This window comes from Oncorhynchus gorbuscha, unplaced genomic scaffold (genome assembly GCF_021184085.1).
Source record: "Oncorhynchus gorbuscha isolate QuinsamMale2020 ecotype Even-year unplaced genomic scaffold, OgorEven_v1.0 Un_scaffold_1495, whole genome shotgun sequence".
Lineage (NCBI taxonomy): Eukaryota > Metazoa > Chordata > Actinopteri > Salmoniformes > Salmonidae > Oncorhynchus > Oncorhynchus gorbuscha.
Window position 1 is genome coordinate 13,773 of NW_025746258.1, and position 24,239 is coordinate 38,011.

The 24,239-nt window shown below is 41.5% G+C and overlaps 1 long non-coding RNA gene across 1 annotated transcript; it reads left to right on the top strand.

The window, feature by feature from the left end:
• Nucleotides 1–714: 714 nt before the first annotated feature.
• On the top strand, nucleotides 715–1,202 carry LOC124023124. Its single transcript, XR_006836663.1, has 3 exons — nucleotides 715–791; nucleotides 893–1,035; nucleotides 1,166–1,202. It is a non-coding gene; the product is annotated as an uncharacterized LOC124023124 (long non-coding RNA).
• The last annotated feature ends 23,037 nt before the right edge of the window (nucleotides 1,203–24,239 follow it).

Here is a 24,239-nt window from a genome sequence, read left to right on the forward strand (position 1 = left end):
TCACAGTTATGACACGTTTATGAACCCTTTATAAAGCATGACATACACTTATAGATGCTTAATTACACATTCATGTAGCGCTTATGAATGCACTATGAAGGCTTTATGAACCCTTTGATAAGACCATTGACGGTGAAATCACAATCAGTGAAAACATTATTGATCTGATAACTAGCAGATTCAGATCAATCATCAACATGAATGATCAGCTGATAGTCTGTCCTCTTTCCCCGATGTCAGTCATGTCTTTTGATAGGCACTGTAACCAGTGGTGTAGTGATATTTGTCATCATGTCTCAATCAATGTTTGTACTGACAGATGACACCTTTTGAATACCTTTATAGAATATACATCAAATGCATCCTCAGATTACAACGTCTGACTATATCCACATCGTCTCGGAGAAAATGTTCTATGTCCTTCACCAAGTCAGGAACAGCTCATTTCAAAATAGACTAAACATCCATGTCAATCTTGAATGATAATTCATCACGTTTTACTGGTGGAATGTCCACACTGCATGCCAATATATCATGGGAATATGCATTTAGATGTTATTGAATTACTGTTACGTGAGTGAATTAACCAGGCTATATGCTAAGCTATATGTATCAATCCTTTCCAGATAACAGAGGAAATGAGACTGTGGAGAGAGACCAGCTACAGACCAGTTACAACACCCTGACTGAAGAGAGAGACCAGCTACAGACCACTTACAACACACTGACTGAAGAGAGAGACCAGCTACAGAAGGAAAGAGATGATCTCATGAGAAAGTTCTCTAATCTGAGTGAGTTAACCTGATAAATGATCATAACATCACATATCTAATATGCAGTTTCAATAATAGGTGCAGAATAACAAGATGGAAATTCATGTTTTGTCATGTAGAACAAACCTGTCCTGATGGCTGGCAGAAGTTCAACTCCAGTTGGTACTTCCTGTCTACTGAGACTAAAACCTGGAAGGAGAGCAGAGAGGACTGTCTGGAGAGAGGAGCCGACCTGGTGATCGTAAACAGTGATATGGAACAGGTGTGTGTCTGTGTGTGAGAGAATGGGAGAGAGAGAGAATCAAGCATCTCTTTGTCAGTAATGTGTCTTCCAGTATTTAACACATGTAGTCTAAAGTAGTTGACAATATCAGTATCTTTCTCACCAACAGCAGTTTCTCTTAGGCCTCAATAAGGGAGCCTGGATTGGTGGACGACACCCCACTGACCATAAGGTGTGATAGAGACTTTTTAACAAATGACATATTGCTTCAAATGTTTATCATGAAAAGTTTGTTTTCACTCATAGATGTCATTCCACAAACACTAATAAATATATCTAAGAAACTAAGTACTATTAAATATGAAAATGCAATACAACTAAAGTTATCTTTGTTGGTCTAAGCTAGATGAGGGTCTATAATTTATGATGATGTTTTCTACCAGCGTCTGATTATTAACTTTGCCCCCTTTTTAATTAGTATGTTTTATGTTATTTGCACTGGTTCTATGGACACTCACTAGACTCTACCCACACACTCACTAGACTCTACCCTCACACTCTCTAGACTCTACCCACACACTCACTAGACTCTACCAACACACTCACTAGACTCTACCCACACACTCACTAGACTCTACCCTCACACTCTCTAGACTCTACCCACACACTCACTAGACTCTACCAACACACTCACTAGACTCTACCCGCACACTCACTAGACTCTACCCGCACACTCACTAGACTCTACCCGCACACTCTCTAGCCTCTACCCACACAATCACGAGACTCTACCCACACACTCAATAGACTCTACCTACAAACTCACAAGACTCTACCCAGACACTCACTAGACTCTACCCACACACTCACTAGACTCTACCCACACACTCACTAGACTCTACCCACACACTCACTAGACTCTACCCACACACACTCACTAGTCTCTACCCACACACACTCACTAGACTCTACCCACACACTCACTAGACTCTACCCACACACTCACTAGACTCTACCCACACACTCACTAGACTCTACCCACACACTCACTAGACTCTACCCACACACTCACTAGACTCTACCCACACACTCACTAGACTCTACCCACACACTCACTAGACTCTACACACACACTCACTAGACTCTACCCACACACTCAATAGACTCTACCCACACACTCACTAGTCTCTACCCACACACTCACTAGACTCTACACACACACTCACTAGACTCTACCCACACACTCACTAGTCTCTACCCACACACTCACTAGACTCTACACACACACTCACTAGACTCTACCCACACACTCAATAGACTCTACCCAGACACACACTCTTCACATGCACTGCTGCTATTCTGTTAATTATCTATCCTGATTGCCTACTCACTTTTATCCCTACCTACATCAGAAAGTATTCACACCCCTTGACTTTTTGCACATTTTGTTGTGTCACAGCCTGAATTTAAAATGTTTTAAATAGCGACATTGAATATCCCTTTGAGCATGGTGAAGTTAATAATTACACTTTGAATGGTGTACCAATACACCCCGTCACTACAAAGATACAAGCATCTTTCCTAACTAAGTTACTGGAGAGGAAGGAAACTGCTCAGGGATTATAACACGAGGCCAATGTTGACTTTAAAACAGTTACAGAGTTGAATGGCTGTGACAGGATAAAACGGAGGAATTCTGTTTGCAACAAGGCACTAGAGCAAAGAAATGCTCAAACGGTTTGTACGCAACAGACAGAAGTTGGGAGATCAGGTTTAACGACTTCAGATGAGTCCCATGACAGTTGTGAGGGTCGTAGAGTGAAAGAGAGAAAAACATTGTGTTTGTGAGAGTCTCGCCTTTCCAGAGATTGGTTTGTACAGATGTTTTTTATTGAAACAGCTGCATTTCAGGATGTCTCATGTTCTGGCAAACACCACTGTAGCTCGGCCACATTCCCATGCAAAAAAAAAACAGATATCTCTAGCTTAAATTGACTGATTGTGTTGGAGATGTTTTTATTACATTACTTAGATTGACGCACAGGTGTGTCAATGGACTCTTAATGATTTAAGGATGGAATGGAGCTAAGCACAGGCAAAATCCTAGAAGAAAACCTGTTTTCCACCAGACATTGTGTCACGCCCTGGTCTTAGTATTTTGTGTTTTCTTTATTATTTTGGTCAGGCCAGGGTGTGACATGAGTTATTTATGTGGTGTGTTTTGTCTTGTGGTTTTTTGTAGGTCATGGGATTGTGGTTAGTGGGGTTGTCTAGAATAGTCTATGGCTGCCTGGAGTGGTTCTCAATCAGAGGCAGGTGTTTATCGTTGTCTCTGATTGGGAACCATATTTAGGCAGCCATATTCTTTGAGTGTTTCGTGGGTGATTGTTGCTGTCTCTGTGTTTGTTTGTACCAGATAAGGCTGTTTAGGTTTTCCACAGTTTTTTGTATTCAGTTGTTCATGTCTACTATTTCGTATTAAAAGAACCATGGACACTTACAACGCCGCATATTGCTCCTCTGATCCTTTTCGCCTCTCCTCTTCGGAAGAAGAGGAAATCCCTAATACATTGGCAAATTAAATCACATTTCAGCAAGACAATAACCTAAAACACAAGGCCAAACCGACACTGGAGTTCCTAACCAAGTGTAACGGTTCTCTCTCTTCATCTGAGGAAGAGTAGTCAAGATCGGACCAATGCGCAGGGTGGTATGTGTCCATGTTAATATTTAATAAATCAACTGAACACTGAATAACAAAACAACAAAGAGCGTGACCGAAACAGCCCTGTAAGGTGCAACAACACATAACAGAAAACAACTACCCACAACTCAAATGGTAAAAACAGGCTACCTAAGTATGGTTCTCAATCTGAGTCAACGATTAACAGCTGCCTCTGATTGAGAACCATACCAGGCCAAACACATAGAAAAAGAACTAGAACTAGAACTAGAACTAGAACAGCACATAGAATGCCCACCCCAACTCACGCCCTGACCAACCTAAACAAGAAACATAACAAAGGAACCAAGGTCAGGACGTGACACCAAGAAGGCAGTGAATGTTTCGAGTTTTGAAAGTTTTGATTTAAATCTGCTTGAAAATGTATGGCAAGACCTAAAAATGGTTGTCTAGCAAAGATCAGCAATGAAATTTGATAGAGCTTGAATCATTTTTTTCTAAGAATAATGGACACATGTTGCAATCCAGGTGTGGAAAGCTCTTTAAAAAAAATACCCAAAAAGACAAAGGGTGATTCTAACATTTACTGATTGAATACTTACGCAAATGTTCGAAGAAATGTTAGTATTTTATGTCAATTATTGCCAAAAAATACTATTTAAGACAATATTGATCCCACTTTGTAACATAACACTATTTGAAAAAGTCAATTTGTGTGAATATTTTCCGTATTAACTCAATTACCTCAACTACATACCTCGTACCCCTGCACATTGACTCGGCATTGGTACTCGTATATAGACTCGTTACTTTTTATTTGTTGTGTTACTATTTTTTTTTTTATTGTTTGCACATTTTTTATTCATTTCTTAATTACTTAATTACTTTAACTCTGCATTGTTGGAAAAGGACCCGTAACTAAGCATGTGTTATTATTATTTTCTCTTGTTTACCCTGTAGTTACTGGCACTCACAGCAACCTGATAATGGTCGTGACGACCCAAAAAATGGGGAGGAGGACTGTGTTGAGCTGAACATAGAAACCTGGCGTCCTGCAAAGGCATGGAATGACCAGTCATGTTTAGACAATCGTCACTGGATTTGTGAGAAAGTGGTTTAACATCACCATGACAACAGAGGAGGCTGGTGGGAGGACGCGCGGTGGGAGGACATACAGCACCTTACAGTGCTCACAACTTCATTCTCTCTCTCTCTCTCTAAAACACACACACCCACACACACCAACACACTGCTGGTACTGTACTGAGTGGCAAACAACCTGATAATGGTTGTGAACCAGGATATACTGTAACAAGGACTGTGCTGATGTTAATATTGGGTATTCTGAGCCTGTATATACATATTCTGACATTTCATTTACCTCTCTTCATAACTGGATTTGTGAAGAGTTATACAGTAGCTCATTATATAGCATTGCTACAGTACTAATGCATCTCTCTCTAGTTAAACAGTGTGTAGACATATTGTCATCTGTAAAATGCTTGTATTCATTGTTTTAAATAGAAACATGTTATGTGATTTGCCATAGGCTTGTGCTTTTTTCATAATCAATTATTAGTACAAATCTCTTTAGTAAAAGATGAGGCTCAGAAAAGAAAGGCTCAGTAAGAAAGGAACCTAGCAATTTACCAGCTTCCTGATTGAATGTGATTGGATTGTTAAAGCAATGTGACTTGCAGTTGGACACAGACGGTCGGCAGAACAGTACTGAGAGGATACACGTTGCACACAGACACACAGACACACAGACAGACACACACAGACACAAACACACAGACACACACTCACAGACACACAGACACACACACACACAGTTAGAAAGGTAATCACATAGTTAGTTCAGATGAATGACTTCTTTAACAAACAGGTTATTGAAGAACATGAGAAAAGAGCAAGGTAAGAACTAAGAAAACTCTATCTATCACACACATACACGCACATGTGCACACCTTGAATTTCGTGATTTTAGGTGCAAGGCTATTTGTCCTTCAAGAGGTTCCCAATCTGCCAGGGCACCAAGGCCATCTGCTAAGGCACCCTGTCCATGATCCAAAATAACCAGTTAAATTGATTTGAAAAACACTAGCCATTCTGTTAAGAAAAACATTGGTCTATGAAAAGGTCATACATAATTAGCATATTGGAACAATAGCGCTTTTAGCTTAATGCTGTGTGCATTGCTGTTGTTATAATGTGAAGAAATAGCCTAATAGTTAATTAACATTTTAAACTAAATGTTCTGATCTGTTGCATCAGCCGCTTTGCTTTTAAACGTTTTTTTGATGTACAGTGGTTGTATGAACTTGGGATCTATCGTCCCACAACTGTCCCAGAATCTAGAAATATTTATTTCTCACACCGAACGATAAGTGTAGATCCACTTTTGTACTATACTAGATTGAAATAGGCAGGTGATTTTGCTATTCGTTACTCATCTTGGTGCCAGGTTTCCTCCAGACATGATGCTTGGCATTCAGGCCAAAAAGTTGAATAGTGGTTTTATCAGACCAGATAATCTTGTTTCTCATGGTCTGAGTCCTACAGTTGCCTTTTGGTAAGCTCCAAGCGGGCTGTCAAGTGCCTTTTACTGATGAGTGGCTTCTGTCTGGACGCTCTACCATAAAGGACTTATTGGTGGAGTGCTGCAGAGATGATTGTCCTTCTGGAAGCTTCTCTCCGATCTCCACAGAGGAACTATGTTCCAGAGTCACCATTGGGTCCTTGGTCAACTCTCTGAGAAAGGCCCTTCTCCCTTCTCCCCCGATTGCTCAGTTTGGCCAGGCGGCCAGCTCTAAGAAGAGTCTTGGTGGTTCAAACTTATTCCATTTAAGAGTGATGGAGGCCACTGTGTTCTTGGGGATCTTCAATGCTGCAGAAATGTTTTGCTAACCTGTACCTCGACACAATGCTGTCTCAGAGCTCTAATTATTCCTTCCACCTCATGGCTTGGTTTTTGCTCTGACATGCACTGTCAACTGTTGAACCGTATGTAGCCAGGTGTGTGCTTCCCAAATCATGTCCAATCAATTGCATTTCCCAAAAGACTCCAATGAAGTTGTAGAAACATCTCAACAATGAACAATGGAAACAGGATGCACCAGAGCTCAATTTTGAGTCTCATAGCAAAGGGTCTGAATACTTTTGTAAATAAGGTGTTCTAATTTTTAATACATTTACAAACATTTCTAAAAACTTGTTTTCGCTTTGTCATTATGGGGGTATTGTGTGTAGATTGATGAGGAAAACATTAATTTAATCAATTATAGAATAAGGCTGTAACGTAACTAAATGTGGAAAAGGGGTCTGAATACTTTCCGAATGCACTGTAAATGCATTCAATTTGACCAGAGCCCATAGGACAGATATGCATTTCATTATCACACAATTGTTCTGTACTCACAAAGCAAGGATGACAATTGAGACTTACAGACGTTATATGGCTTATGGGACCAGTAGTTTGTCAAGAAAGAATGTCGACATCCTCCACAGAGAATTGAGATACAACTGTAACTGGTGCACTTGGTCTTGTATAGATCACTGAACATGGCGACAATGTACACACCACAACCAGGACTGTCCCAAATAGCACCTTATCCTCTTTAAAGGGCACTGCTTTTGACCAGGTTACATAGGGCATTGGTCCATTTAGAGACCTGTTACAACACCACTGAACTGGAGCAAGACAGAGACCAGCCAGATACCAGTAGTGGTATCATTGAACTGTGTACTGTTGCATCCCTCGTTAAAGGAAGCGGGTTCTTTCTAGTTATTGCAAAGAGAATCTTGACAGTATAAAGCATTTACATCATTTCAAACATGACAGCAGATACAACATAACCTGTTCCAAGCCGAGTCCATCTGCACCCACTCACAGGTAGCACCCTTGAATACCTTGGCCAACAACCAATGAGGGTCTGCCAATAAAGCCATGCACATCCAATCAGATACATATTTCCAATATCCCGCACTGAACACGTACATACCATTTTAACCAGCTGTGCATAATAACTTCTCTCTCAAACACTACATGTACAGATAGAGACCACTTGCAGAAGGAGAAAGAAGAACTTGAACCAGCTAGAGAGAGAGAGAGGCCAGTCAGAGAATTCAAAGGACAAAAAACAGTTACAAGAGTGTTACAATGCCCTGACTAAAGACACACGTTGAGAGACAGGGTCAGTGTCCTGACCAATGAGAAGGTGGCGCTGGAGAAGAGGCTCTCTGAGTGTGGTAAGTAGTCAAGTCAGTCACTAGGGCTGCATCCCTCTTCTCTACCCTTCATTCTCCTGAAGGGTGAATTTGCAGCCTGACCTCAAAGACTAGATGTAACATAGTAAATGTAAATCTGTGACACTTTGTGATTAGTATGATATGTTACGTTTGATGTGGTTAAATTACACAGAAGTTTACTTAAGACCAAAACAAAAGGAGGGAGGAGGGAGGATGAGTGGCCATATGATGCGAATGTTTAGCAACCCAAAGTTTGCGCTTTTAAATCTTTTCACGGACAACGTTTGCATTTTAGCCAATTAGCAACTTTGCAACTACTTACTTATTTCTTTATTACGTTGCAACTACTTAGCATATTAGCTAAACCTTTCCCTTACCCTGACCGTAACCACTTAACCTAACTCCTAACCTTAACGCTAACCTTAACCTCTAATTCTAACTTCTAGCGTAGCTAATGTTAGACACCTACCACCAAGCCACCTAGCTAATTCAAATTCATAACATATCATACATATTGAACATTTGTAACATAGCATATGAAATGGATGATGGACATCCACAAATTAATACACACCTATCGATACGTGGATTGTATGTTTTAACAGAAGTGTGGAATGAAGCAAATCTGATTGATTCAACAGTTCAGGTCCCTGTCTGTCACTTACAAATACAACATGTCATCAAACATGTATCCCCCTTCAGTGATGAATGCACGTCTTGGCTAATTGTATCATTTGCCAAAAACAAAAGGAGGGAGGATGGATGCGAACGTCTAGCAACCCAAAAGTTGCGTGTTCGAATCACATCATGGAAGACTTTAGTATTTTTTACTTGCGTCCAACAACATCATTGACATACGCTGATTCGGTGAGCGAGTTCATTAGAAAGTGCATTGGCGATGCTATACCAACAGCAGCGAATAAAACATTCCCAAACTAGAAACCGTGGATTGATGGCAGCATTCGCGCGAAACTGAAAGCACGAACCACTGCGTTTAACCAGGGCAAGGTGACCGGAAACATGATCGAATAGAAACAGTGTAGCTATTCCCTCCGCAAGGCAATCAAACAAGCTGAATGTCAGTATAGAGACAAAGTAGAGTCGCAATTCAACGGCTCAGACATAAGAGGTATCTGGCAGGGTCTACAGTCAATCACGGATTACAAAAAGAAAACCAGCCCCATTGCGGACCAGGATGTTTTGCTCCCAGACGGACAAAATAACTTTTTTGCTCACTTTGAGGACAATACAGTGCCACTGACACGGCCCGCTACCAAAACCTGCAGTCTCTCCTTCACTGCAGCCGAAGTGAGTAAAACATTTAAACGTGTTAACCCTCGCAAGGCTGCAGGCCCAGACGGCATCCCCAGCCGAGGCCTCAGAGCATGTGCAGACCAGCTGGCTGGTGTGTTTACGGACATATTCAATCTATCCTTATCCCAGTCTGCTGTTCCCACATGCTTCAAGAGGGCCACCATTGTTCCTGGTCCCAAGAAAGCTAAGGTTAATGAGCTAAATGACTACCGCCCCGTAGCACTCACTTCCGTCATCATGAAGTGCTTTGAGACTAGTCAAGGACCATATAACCTCCACCCTACCTGACACCCTAGACCCACTCCAATTTGCTTACCGCCCCAATAGGTCCACAGATGACGCAATCGCAACTACACTGCACTCTGCCCTAACCCATCTGGACAAGAGGAATACCTTTGTGTGAATGCTGTTCATCGACTACAGCTCAGCATTTAACACCATAGTACCCTCCAAACTCGTCATTATTCACCCACAACTACGTGACCATGCACGACTCCAAGCCAATCATCAAGTTTGCAGACGACACTACAGTGGTAGGGTTGATTACCAACAACGACGAGACGGCCTACAGGGGAGAGTTGAGGGCCCTCAGTGTGGTGTCAGGAAAATAACCTCAACGTCAACAAAACAAAGGAGATGATTGTGGGCTTCAGGAAACAGCAGAGGGAGCACCCCCCTATCCACATCGATGGGACAGTAGTGGAGAAGGTAGTAAGTTTTAAGTTCCTCGGCATACACATCACGGACAACCTGAATTGGTCCACCCACAAAGACAGCATTGTGAAGAAGGCGCAGCAGCACCTCTTTAACCTCAGTAGGCTGAAGAAATTCGGCTTGTCACCAAAAGCACTCACAAACTTCTACAGATGCACAATCGAGAGCATCCTGTTGGGCTGTATCACCGCCTGGTACGGCAACTGCTCCGCCCACAACCTTAAGGCTCTCCAGAGGGTAGTGAGGTCTGCATAACGCATCACCGGGGGCAAAACTACCTGCCCTCCAGGACACCTACACCACCCGATGTCACAGGAAGGCCATAAAGATCATCAAGGACAACAACCAAGGCAAAGTTAGTACAGGTGCATCAAAGCAGGGACCGAGAGACTGAAAAACAGCTTCTATCTCAAGGCCATCAGACTGTTAAACAGCCACCACTAACATTGAGTGGCTGCTGCCAACATACTGACTCAACTCCAGCCACTTTAATAATGAAAATGGATGGAAATTGATTTAAAAATGTATCACTAGCCACTTTAAACAATGCCACTTATATAATGTTTATATACCCTACATTACTCATCTCATATATATATGTATATACTGCACTCTATACCATCTCCTGCATCTTGTCTATACCGTTCTGTACCATCACTCATTCATATATCTTTATGTACATATTCGTTATCCCTTTACACTTGTGTGTATAAGGTAGTAGTTGTGGAATTGTTAGGTTAGATTACTCGTTGGTTATTACTGCATTGCCGGAACTAGAAGCACAAGCATTTCACTACTTTCGCATCTGCTAACCATGTGGATGTGACAAATATCATTTTAACAATAACCTTAACTCAAACTGTAACACCTAGCATAGGGAACATTATCAACCTAGCCACATTTTTTATTTACATTTTTTATTTCACCTTTATTTAACCAGGTAGGCAAGTAGGCAAGGTAAGGCAAGGTAAGAGACTCCTGCTTTAAAAACACTGAATACCTCAAGGTAAGAGACAACTACTCTATAATAACACTGACCACCCCAAAGTAAGAGACTACTGCTCTAATAACACTGACCACCCCAAGGTAAGAGACTACTGCTCTATAATAACACTGACCACCACAAGGTAAGAGACTACTGCTCTGTAATAACAATGACCACCCCAAGGTAAGAGACAACTACTCTATAATAACTCTGACACTGGACACTGTACTTCCCTTTTTGTCCAACAAGCCGCGATACCGGTTTATACCACTAGGGAAACTTCATTATCATTTCCTTGTAACTGTCTACTGTTTGTTTATGCATTTCTGTGAATTACTTATTTAGTAAATACATTATTTAAGACAATTGGATGACTGGATGACTCATAGTGAAGACCAGGTTCGTGCAGATAACCAACAATTTACGACGTTTGGAATGAGACTAAGATGAGGTAAATAATAATTCACTAATTCGAAGACTAATTTATCAGATATTCAAATATCTGAAAGATATAATAGGAAAATTATAACTTTATAATCTGAATATTTTCCTTGGTACCCCGACTTCCTAGTTAATTTACGTTGCTGCTATTCTCTGTTTATCTTACATGCATAGTCACTCACTTTAACTATACATTCATATACATACTACCTAATTTGGCCCGACCAACCAGTGCTCCCGCACAATGGCTAACCGGGCTATCTGCATTGTGTCCCACCACCTGCCAACCCCTCTATTTATCCTTCTGCTACTCTCTGTTCATCATATATGCATAGTCACTTTAACGATACCTACATGTACATATTACCTCAATAAGCCTGACTAACAGGTGTCTAGTATAGAGCCTTGCTACTCTTTTTTAAAATGTCTTTTTACTGTTGTTTTATTTCTTTACTTACCTAGAGAATTTCTGTTGGAGAGTCTGTCCACCCTCTCTCTATGTCGTGGTTAGAATGGATAGTTCAGAGTGACATTCATTCAGGTCATATAGAATAGATGTTCTGGGTGTGGACTGATAGAGAAATGTTCTTATAGAATAGGTGTTTCGGCGGTTGTCGGTCCTCGCATCTCAGGTCGACAATTTCTATCTGCAGACTAGTAGTTAGTATCGAAGATTTGTTCTTATACTGTTGGAATCTTCCGTCTTTCTGCTGGAAAGTTCATCTGATCGTCTCTCTGCTTCCATGAAGTCTATTGTGGTTAGAATGGATACGTCAGAGTACAATTCAGAAATGTTCTTATAGAATAGGTGTTTCGGCAGTTGTCGGTCCTCGCATCTCAGGTCGACAATTTCTAGCTGCAGACTAGTAATTAGTATCGAAGATTTGCTCTTATACTGTTGGTATCGATAGTATCGGAGTTTAACACCCATTACAACCTTAGCTTATACTGAGGTTTTTGTGGTCTCTACTCAAACCTTTGTCCTCTCCGTGACCGAGAAACGCGTGGTCTGAAGTGGGTTTCTTCAGGTGGAGGATTTATTCGTAACAGTAGAAAAGGGCTGTCCCATGAGCCAAATCATGTCTGGCTCATGGGACTTAGTTAAACTTTGAAGGGAATACAATTCTCTCGCATTAACGGTTCAACATCACCTTACATAATTTCACAATTCATTTAATCTTCATCATTCATTTTATAAATAAATTAGACGGAAACCTCATCACGGAGGCTCCTGTATAAACAGAGTTATGGTAAAGTGGCTGCATTGTCTTTCATATGGTCACAACATGAAACAAAACGGACCGGGTCGTAGCGGGCTACTCCACCGACCGTTTACACATTCTCCAAAGTATGGATATGGTTCAGTTCTCAAGTTCTGTGATGTAGAAGTTCCTTTATTCTATGCATGGCCATAAGGAGAGAGTCTCCTCTAGGAATTTACGACCTGAGTTAAAACCTGTTTGGGCTAGGGGGCAGCATTTTCACTTTTGGAGAGTAAACTGCCTGCTACTCAGTCCAACATGCTAATATATACATAGTATTAGTAGTATTGGATAGAAAACACTCTGAAGTTTCTAAAACTATTTGATTGATATCTGTGAGTATAACAGAACTCACATGGCAGGCGAAAACCTGAGAAAAATCCAACCAGGAAGTGGGAAATCTGAGGTTTGTAGTTTTTCAACTCTTTTCCTATCCTACACACAGTGTCTATGGGGTCATCTTGCACTTCCTAAGGCTTCCACTAGATGTCAACAGTCTTTAGAACTTTGTTTGAGGCTTCTACTATGAAGGGGGGCTGAATGAGGGGATTGAGCCAGGTTTCTGGCAGAGTGCCTTGAGCTCGTGACGCGCGTTCATGTGAAAGATAGCGCACGTACCATTGTTTTTCTACAGACAAAGGAATTCTCCGGTTGGAACATCATTCAAGATTTTTGATAAAAACATCCTAAAGATTGATTCTATACTTTTTTATTTTACCTTTAAATATAACTTTAATATAACCTTTTGGACTTTTCGTCCGACGTTCGGCTGGACCTGCACGAGCGTTTGGAGATGTTTACCAAACGCTCTAACAAAAGGAGGTATTTGGACATAAATTATGAACTTAAATCGAACAAATCAAACATTTATTATGGAACTGGGATTCCTGGGAGTGCATTCATATGAAGATCATCAAAGGTGTGTGAATATTTATAATGCTATTTCTGACTTCTGTTGACCACACAAAATGGCGGATATTTGTTTGGCTGTTTTGGTCCCCTGAGCGCTGTACTCAGATTATTGCATGGTATGCTTTTTCCGTAAAGTTTTAAAAAAATCTGACAGAGCGGTTGCATTAAGGAGAAGTGTATCTATATTTCCATGTATAATAGTTTAATCTTTTATCAATGTTTATTATGAGTATTTCTGTAAATTGATGTGACTCTGCAAAATCACTGCATGTTTTGGAACTACTGAACATAACACGCCAATGTAAAATTAGATTTTTGCATATAAATATGCACTTTATCGAACAAAACATACATATATTGTGTAACATGAAGTCCTATGAGTGTCATCTGATGAAGATCATCACAGGTTAGTGATTCATTTTTTATCTATTTCTGATTTTTGTGACCTCTCTTTGGCTGGAAAAATGGCTGTGTTTTTCTGTTACTTGGTGGTGACCTAACATAATCGTTTGGTGTGCTTTCGCTGTAAAGCCTTTTTGAAATCGGACACTGTGGTTGGATTAAGGATAATTCTGTCTTTAAAATGGTGCCCAATACTTGTATGTTTGAGAAATTTGAATTATGAGATTTCTGTTGTTTGAATTTGGCACCTTGCAATTTCACAGGCTGTTGGCGAGGGGTACCCCGTTCCCCGACTGGATAACTGAACGTGGGTGTAGGAGGGAGGGAGAGAAAGAGAGAGAGAGGGGGATGGTACTCACTTTACCCAAAGAGGGCCACGTCATGACATAAGGCAGGTTCTCAACAGACGTCACTGGCAACAACGTCGCCTATGGGCACAAACCCACCATCGCTTGATCAGATTGTACGTTCCTGAGACACTCCTTTGGTTATCTTTGGTCTCTTTGTTGCCTCTCTGATTAATGCTCTCCTTACCTGGTCCATGAGTTTTGGTGGGTGGCCCTCTCTTGGCAGGTTTGTTGTGGTGTCATATTCTTTCCATTTTTTAATAATGGATTTAATGGTGCTCCGTGGGATGTTTCAGGTACAATTTTTTTGTTTGATCTGTACTTCTCCACAACCTTGTTCCTGACCTGTTTGAGAGGTCCTTGGTCTTCATTGTGCATCTTGCTTTGTGTTGCCCTTTGCTTAGTGGTGTTGCAGACTCTGGGGCCTTTCAGAACAGATGTGTATATAAACTGAGATCATGTGACAGATCATGTGGCACAAAGATTGCACACAGGTAGACTGCAGTACTTAATGCATGCACCACTTTTCAGTTTTTTATTTATTTGAAACAAGTAATTTTTTTCATTTCACTTCACCAATTTGGACTATTTTGTATATGTCCATCACCATGAAATCCAAATAAAAACCATTTAAATTACAGGTTGTAATACAACAGAACAGGAAAAACACCAAAGGGGATGAATACTTTTGTAAGGCACTGTATAACATGAATTAACTGATATGTGACATGAGGGAGAGGTCAGAATAGAGGTGAGAGAGGGAAGAGAGGGGGGGAGGAGACAGGGAGGGAGGAGACAGGGAGGGAGGGAGGGAGGGAGAGAGGGAGAGAGAGCAAGGGAGAGAAGAATTATTATCTGATATGTGACAAGAATTCATGCTAAAATTAAAGCTCTGCCCCACCTGCCCTGAATGACGGGGTCGTCGCTGCCTGTCCTTGAAACCTTCTGAGGGGAGGGACCTTGGATATTCTCTCCCAATGCGTGTTGAGAATGAGGCGAGCGGTGGTTTCTAATATTCAACATTTTCTCCAGAAGTGTGCGCTTGTTCACTTCCCTTTATGCATTTGATAGGAAATCACCAGTATATGGGAATTCCCTCTAGCCCACATGCCTACACCGACCCAAGGCTTTTAGATTTATGGGAAATAGGAGATGAGCGTACACTTCAGTAGAAAGAAGAGATTATTGGAACGCAACCCAGAATCTGAATATCTGAAACCCAATATTGTGGACGCGGTGTGTTAGTTGTCTCTTGGTACTGAAAGAGTGGTCGGCGTTTTGGCCAACTTGAACGATGCACTGTGCAACCACATGATGCGCTGGATTTGTGAGAAATTACAGAAATATCTACATATAGGTCAAATCCACATCTTGTTTAAATGTGTTTATTATATTATCATCTACAACTGTTTGTTGTACATTAACATTTTCCCTAAGATTGTGTAATTAACTGTGAGTACATGCATTTACATGCTACATGGTATTATCATTTTGTTGTAATTCATTTTTGCCTATAGATTATTTGCAGCCTTTTGGATCAGTCACAAAACTGTATCGGTTTCAGCTTTGTCCAATTCCCTCTAAACAGTCTATTCATGTCAGGGATCGGCCTCCCGCATGCGGGACAACATCCAGTTAAACTGGAGGGCGTGTTATTCAAATCAATTCTAAGAGTTAATATAGATTTTAAACATTTAGGTACATATAAGTGTCTTATATTAGCTGAAAGCTTAATTAATGTGGTCAGTGTGAAAACGATGATTGATATCAGACCAGAAATATTGTTAGTAAGACTAGCTAAGCATTGGCACCAAGTGTAGAGTTTGCACATGTTTTTTCAGATTAGGGGATAAGAGCCCGAAAGCAAAGCTAAAACATTTACATATTACCTTAATGTTTTCTTCTTTCTGTTAACCTAAGTTTAAATGTTAATGTGTTATAGTCTCTATGGCCAATACACAGAACACAACACAGAACACAGCATCCTCACAATGTTGATTTTATAGAAGCAATGCCATGTCATAGTTTAGAAACAAACTGTATCATTACCTTTCTGACTGACTCCTAATGGTAATATCTACTGTATGATTACCTTTCTGAATGACTCCTAATGGTAATATCTACTGTATGATTACCTTTCTAACTGAATCCTAATGGTAATATCTACTGTGTGATTACCTTTCTAACTGACTCCTAATGGTAATATCTACTGTGTGATTACCTTTCTAACTGACTCCTAATGGTAATATCTACTGTATGATTACCTTTCTCACTGACTCCTAATGGTAATATCTACTGTATGATTACCTTTCTAACTGACTCCTAATGGTAATATCTACTGTGTGATTACCTTTCTAACTGACTCCTAATGGTAATATCTACTGTATGATTACCTTTCTAACTGTCTCCTAATGGTAATATCTACTGTATGATTACCTTTCTAACTGACTCCTAATGGTAATATCTACTATATGATTACCTTTCTAACTGTCTCCTAATGGTAATATCTACTGTATGATTACCTTTCTAAATGACTCCTAATGGTAATATCTACTGTATGATTACCTTTCTAACTGACTCCTAATGGTAATATCTGCTGTATCATTACTTTTCTAACTGACTCCTAATGGTAATATCTACTGTATGATTACCTTTCTAACTGACTCCTAATGGTAATATCTACTGTATGATTCTAACTTCAGTGACTAGTAGTTGAGTAGTTGCTCAGATGTGCATCTCTACCAGTTACCTCTCTGATCTCTGTCTGTTGTCCACTACAGTTTTTAAAGTATCCAATCACATTCACTCAGGAAGTTAAACATGACAGGATATTCTAAACACAGTGATATAACATGATGGCTGCATGACAACAAGTAGTGAAAAGTGCAGCCTTTCATCCTATCACTTTGACTGTTCTGTTTGCGGCTTCCCCAACCTTCAAATGGAGTTCACATTATGACTCTATCTCTCTCTATGCCATCGATAGGGACACTTTTCTTTTATCTATGCTGTCTGTGTGTGACATCAGTGTGAAGAGTTATTCAGAGGTGTGTGTGGGACATCTGTCTGCATCTTTATCAGAAAAGGGGAACTTCACACATGTGTCTTTGTGTGTGTCTGTGTGTTTGTCTGTGTGTGTGTCTGTGTGTCTGTCTGTGTTTGTGTCTGTGTCTGTTTTTGTGCGTGTGTCTGTATGTCTGTCTGTGTTTGTGTCTGTGTGTGTGTCTGTGTGTGCGTTTGCCTGCGTGCAGCATGTATCCTCTCAGTACTGTTCTGCCTTCTGTCTGTGTCCAACTGCAATTCACATTGTTTTAACAATCCAATCACATTCAATCAGGAAGCTGGTAAACCTGCTAGGTTCCTTTCTTACTTAATCTGAGCCTTAGTTCATCTTCCTACTAAAGTCGTTTATGCTAATAATTGACTATGAAAAAATCACATTATGGCAAATCACATAATATGTTTCTATTTAAACAATGAATACAAGCATTTTACATATGACAGTATGTCTACACACTGTTTAACCAGAGAGAGAGATGCATTAGCACTGTAGCACTACTATATAATGAGCTACTGTATAACTCTTCACAAATCCAGTTATGTTGAGAGGTAAATGCTATGTCAGAATATTTATATACAGAATTCCCAATATTAACATCAGCACAGTCCTAGTTACAATATATTCTGGTTCACAACCATTGTGTCTTAGAGAGAGAGAATGAAGTTGTGTGCACTGTAAGGTGCTGTATGTGTGCACGTCCTCCCACCAGCCTCCTCTGTTGTCATGGTGATGTTAAACCACTTTCTCACAAATCCAGTAACGATTGTCTAAACATGACTGGTCATTCCATGCCTTTACAGGAAGCCAGGTTTCTGTGTTCAGCTCAACACAGTCCTCCTCACCATTTGCTGGGTTGTCACCACCATTATCAGGTTGCTGTGAGTACCAGTAACTACAGGGTAAACAAGACAGAGAAAAGAAAATAATAAACATTTTGATTTGTCACATGCGCTGAATACAACAGGTGTAAACTTTACCATGAAATGCTTAGTTATGGGTCCTTTCCCAACAATGCAGAGTTAAATAGTAAGAAATAAATTAAGAAAACTTTGCTAAATAAAAAAATGAAAATATTAAACACAAAATAAAAAGTGACCAAGCAATTAGGATAGATAATAAACAGAGTTGCAGGGTGAGTGTGAAGAATGTGAAAGAATGTGAAAGTGTGTGTGTGTGTGTGGACGTGTTAAATACTATTTCTAGGGGGTTTAGGGTGTGTGGATAGAGTCTAGTGAGTGTGTGGGTAGAGACTAGTGAGTGTGTGGGTGGAATCTAGTGAGTGTGTGGGTAGAGTCTAGTGAGTGTGTGGGTAGAGTCTAGTGAGTGTATGGGTAGAGTCTAGTGAGTGTGTGGGTAGAGTCTAGTGAGTGTGTGGGTAGAGTCTAGTGAGTGTGTGGGTAGAGTCTAGTGAGTGTGTGGGTAGAGTCTAGTGAGTGTGTGGGTAGAGTCTAGTGAGTGTGTGGGTAGAGTCTAGTGAGTGTGTGGGTGGAGTCTAGTGAGATTGTGGGTTGAGTCTAGTGAGTGTGTGGGTAGAGTCTAGTGAGTGTGTGGGTAGAGTCTAGTGAGTGTGTGGGTAGAGTCTAGTGAGTGTGTGGGTAGAGTCTAGTGAGTGTGTGGATAGAGTCTAGTGAGTGTGTGGGTAGAGACTAGTGAGTGTGTGGGTAGAGACTAGTGTGTGTGTGGGTAGAGTCTAGTGAGTGTGTGGGTAGAGTCTAGTGAGTGTGTGGGTAGAGTCTAGTGAGTGTGTGGGTAGAGTCTAGTGAGTGTGTGGGTAGAGTCTAGTGAGTGTGTGGGTAGAGTCTAGTGAGTGTGTGGGTAGAGACTAGTGAGTGTGTGGGTAGAGACTAGTGAGTGTGTGGGTAGAGTCTAGTGAGTGTGTGGGTAGAGTCTAGTGAGTGTATGGGTATAGTCTAGTGAGTGTGTGGGTAGAGACTAGTGAGTGTGTGGGTAGAGACTAGTGAGTGTGTGGGTAGAGTCTAGTGAGTGTGTGGGTAGAGTATAGTGATTGTGTGGGTAGAGACTTGTGTGTGTGTGAGTAGAGTCTAGTGAGCTTGTGGGTAGAGTCTAGTGAGCTTGTGGGTAGAGTCTAGTGAGTGTGTGGGTAGAGTCTAGTGAGTGTGTGGGTGGAGTCTAGTGAGTGTATGGGTAGAGTCTAGTGAGTGTGTGGGTAGAGTCTAGTGGGTGTGTGGGTAGAGTCTAGTGAGTGTGTGGGTAGAGTCTAGTGAATGTGTGGGTAGAGACTAGTGAGTGTGTGGGTAGAGTCTAGTGAGTGTGTGGGTAGAGTCTAGTGAGTGTGTGGGTAGAGTCTAGTGAGTGTGTGGGTAGAGTCTAGTGAGTGTGTGGGTAGAGACTAGTGAGTGTGTGGGTAGAGTCTAGTGAGTGTATGGGTATAGTCTAGTGAGTGTGTGGGTAGAGACTAGTGAGTGTGTGGGTAGAGACTAGTGAGTGTGTGGGTAGAGTCTAGTGAGTGTGTGGGTAGAGTATAGTGATTGTGTGGGTAGAGACTTGTGTGTGTGTGAGTAGAGTCTAGTGAGCTTGTGGGTAGAGTCTAGTGAGCTTGTGGGTAGAGTCTAGTGAGTGTGTGGGTAGAGTCTAGTGAGTGTGTGGGTAGAGTCTAGTGAGTGTATGGGTAGAGTCTAGTGAGTGTGTGGGTAGAGACTAGTGAGTGTGTGGGTAGAGACTAGTGAGTGTGTGGGTGGAGTCTAGTGAGTGTATGGGTAGAGTCTAGTGAGTGTGTGGGTAGAGTCTAGTGGGTGTGTGGGTAGAGTCTAGTGAGTGTGTGGGTAGAGTCTAGTGAATGTGTGGGTAGAGACTAGTGAGTGTGTGGGTAGAGTCTAGTGAGTGTGTGGGTAGAGTCTAGTGAGTGTGTGTGTAGAGTCTAGTGAGTGTGTGGGTAGAGTCTAGTGAGTGTGTGGGTAGAGTCTAGTGAGTGTGTGGGTAGAGTCTAGTGAGTGTGTGGGTAGAGACTAGTGAGTGTGTGGGTAGAGTCTAGTGAGTGTGTGGGTATAGTCTAGTGAGTGTGTGGGTAGAGTCTAGTGAGTGTGTGGGTATAGTCTAGTGAGTGTGTGGGTATAGTCTAGTGAGTGTGTGGGTAGAGACTAGTGAGTGTGTGGGTAGAGACTAGTGAGTGTGTGGGTAGAGTCTAGTGAGTGTGTGGGTAGAGACTAGTGAGTGTGTGGGTAGAGTCTAGTGAGTGTGTGGGTAGAGTCTAGTGAGTGTGTGGGTATAGTCTAGTGAGTGTGTGGGTATAGTCTAGTGAGTGTGTGGGTAGAGACTAGTGAGTGTGTGGGTAGAGTCTAGTGAGTGTGTGGGTAGAGACTAGTGAGTGTGTGGGTAGAGACTAGTGAGTGTGTGGGTAGAGTCTAGTGAGTGTGTGGGTATAGTCTAGTGAGTGTGTGGGTATAGTCTAGTGAGTGTGTGGGTAGAGACTAGTGAGTGTGTGGGTAGAGACTAGTGAGTGTGTGGGTAGAGTCTAGTGAGTGTGTGGGTAGAGACTAGTGAGTGTGTGGGTAGAGTCTAGTGAGTGTGTGGGTAGAGTCTAGTGAGTGTGTGGGTAGAGACTAGTGAGTGTGTGGGTAGAGTCTAGTGAGTGTGTGGGTAGAGTCTAGTGAGTGTGTGGGTAGAGTCTTGTGAGTGTGTGGGTAGAGTCTAGTGAATGTGTGGGTAGAGACTAGTGAGTGTGTGGGTAGAGTCTAGTGAGTGTGTGTGGGTAGAGTCTAGTGAGTGTGTGGGTAGAGTCTAGTGAGTGTGTGGGTAGAGTCTAGTGAGTGTGTGGGTAGAGTCTAGTGAGTGTGTGGGTAGAGTCTAGTGAGTGTGTGGGTAGAGTCTAGTGAGTGTGTGGGTAGAGTCTAGTGAGTGTGTGGGTAGAGTCTAGTGAGTGTGTGGGTAGAGTCTAGTGAGTGTGTGGGTAGAGTCTAGTGAGTGTGTGGGTAGAGTCTAGTGAGTGTGTGGGTAGAGTCTAGTGAGTGTGTGGGTAGAGTCTAGTGAGTGTGTGGGTAGAGTCTAGTGAGTGTGTGGGTAGAGTCTAGTGAGTGTGTGGGTAGAGACTAGTGAGTGTGTGGGTAGAGTCTAGTGAGTGTGTGGGTAGAGTCTAGTGAGTGTGTGGGTAGAGACTAGTGAGTGTGTTGGTAGAGACTAGTGAGTGTGTGGGTAGAGTCTAGTGAGTGTGTGGGTAGAGACTAGTGAGTGTGTGGGTAGAGTCTAGTGAGTGTGTGGGTAGAGTCTAGTGAGTGTGTGGGTAGAGTCTAGTGAGTGTGTGGGTAGAGACTAGTGAGTGTGTGGGTAGAGACTAGTGAGTGTGTGGGTAGAGTCTAGTGAGTGTGTGGGTAGAGTCTAGTGAGTGTGTGGGTAGAGACTAGTGAGTGTGTGGGTAGAGACTAGTGAGTGTGTGGGTAGAGTCTAGTGAGTGTGTGGGTAGAGACTAGTGAGTGTGTGGGTAGAGTCTAGTGAGTGTGTGGGTAGAGTCTAGTGAGTGTGTGGGTAGAGACTAGTGAGTGTGTGGGTAGAGTCTAGTGAGTGTGTGGGTAGAGTCTAGTGAGTGTGTGGGTAGAGACTAGTGAGTGTGTGGGTAGAGACTAGTGAGTGTGTGGGTAGAGTCTAGTGAGTGTGTGCATAGACTCAGTGCAAGAGTGTCAGTGTAAAAAAAAAAAAAAAAAAAGTGTCAATGTAAATACAGACATGTTTTTTCAGATTTCCAAAGGAGCATTGCCTTATTTGGAACAAGAACCAACACTTTATCTGTATTTTTTTATTATATTTTAAGATATGTCTTTAGTGCTCGTGGAATGACATCGATGAACATGATTTGAAGCAACATGTAATTTGCTAAAGGTCTCTATCACACCTGGATGGTCAAGTCTCATCTTGTGTTCTTTGAATTATGAACAACACGGATCATCATTCCTACTCATTACAATGTGGTTATTGTTATTATAGAGCAGTAGTCTCTTACCTTGGGATGGTCAGTGGGGTGCCGTCCACCCATTTCCAGGCCCCCTCAGTAACAGAGTCAGTCAGACCAATCCAGGCTCTCTTATTGAAGCTTAAGAGAAACTCCTGTTGTTGAGAAAGATACTGATATTGTCAACTACTATAGACTACATGTGTTAAATACTGAAAGATACATTACTGACCAAGGCATGTTTTATTCACTCACTCACTCGCTCACTCGCTCACTCGCACTCGCTCACTCGCACTCGCACTCGCACTCACTCACTCACTCACTCACTCACTCACTCACTCACTCACTCACTCACTCACTCACTCACTCACTCACTCACTCACTCACTCACTCACTCACCTGTTCCAAATCACTGTTTATGATCACCAGGTCTGCTCCTCTCTTCAGACAGTCCTGTCTGCTCTCCTTCCAGCTTTTAGTCTCAGTAGACAGGAAGTACCAACTGGATTCCAACTTAATCTGCCAGCCTTCAGGACAGGTTTGTTCTACAACACAAAAACATATATTTCCATCTTGTTATTCGGCACCTATTATTGTAGAATACGAACACTGCATATTAGATACTGTATGTGATGTTATGATCATTTATCAGGTAAACTCACTCAGATTAGAGAACTTTGACGTGAGATAATCTCTATCCATCTGTAGCTGGTCTCTCTCTTTAGTCAGGGTGTTGTAACTGATCTGTAGCTGGTCTCTCTCTTTAGTCAGGGTGTTGTAACTGATCTGTAGCTGGTCTCTCTCTTTAGTCAGGGTGTTGTAACTGATCTGTAGCTGGTCTCTCTCTTTAGTCAGGGTGTTGTACCTGGTCTGTAGCTGGTCTCTCTCTTTAGTCAGAATGTTGTAAATGGGTTTTAGCTGGTCTCTCTCTTCAGTCAGGGTTTTGTAACTGGTCTGTAGCTGGTCTCTCTCTTCAGTCAGTGTGTTGTAACTGGTCTGTAGCTGGTCTCTCTCCACAGTCTCATTGCCTCTGTTATCTGGAAAGGATTGATACATATAGCTCCTGGTTAATTCCCTCACAAAACAGTAATTCAATAATATCTAAATGCATATTCCCAATATAATGACTGAGATGATTAACATGCAGTGTGGACATTTCACCAGTTAAACGTGATGAATTATCATTCAAGATTGACATGGATGTTTAAAGATTATTTTGAAATGAGGAATGCCTAACGTGGTGTAGGAAGGTGTTAAATATAACACGTTTTTGAGACAATGTGGATATAGTCAGACGTAATCTGAGGATGCATGTCATGTATATTCTATGAAGAGATTGAAAAGGGGCCATCTGTCGGTACAAACTTGATTGAGACATGATGATGTCATAAACAAATATCACTCCACCACTGGATACAAAATACATAATCGGCATCAGGAAAATAGGACAGACTATCAGCTGATCATTGACGTTGATGATTGATGTAAATCTGCTAGTTAGCTAGATCAATCATTCTTTCACTGATCGGGATTTAATCTTTAATACTCACAAATAATAACTTCATAACATAGCCTGACCTTCATGGTCCCGCTTTAAATTACCTTCAGCTTATGAAGGCTTTTATACTGCCTTCGTAATGCTTTCATAAACACTACATAAATGTGTTATTTAGCATCTTTAAGTATATGTCATGCTTTAGAAAGGGTTCATAAACATGGCCTAACTGTGTGACAATATCACCCATGTCAAGTGTGACATGACCCACTATGTTGAATAAGATATAAACATATAAAGGGGGACAAGCTGTGCTGAAGTATGAAACAGGCTCTAAAGTTAAGTTTAGATGACACCTAATCTCGTTCCCAGACACTTCCGCCCAAATGGTCAGAAGATAAACACATCAAACTTGGCTTTCATTAGTTATGTTAGGTTAGCAAAGGACATGGCCTAATGGCAGGCAAATATTTTAC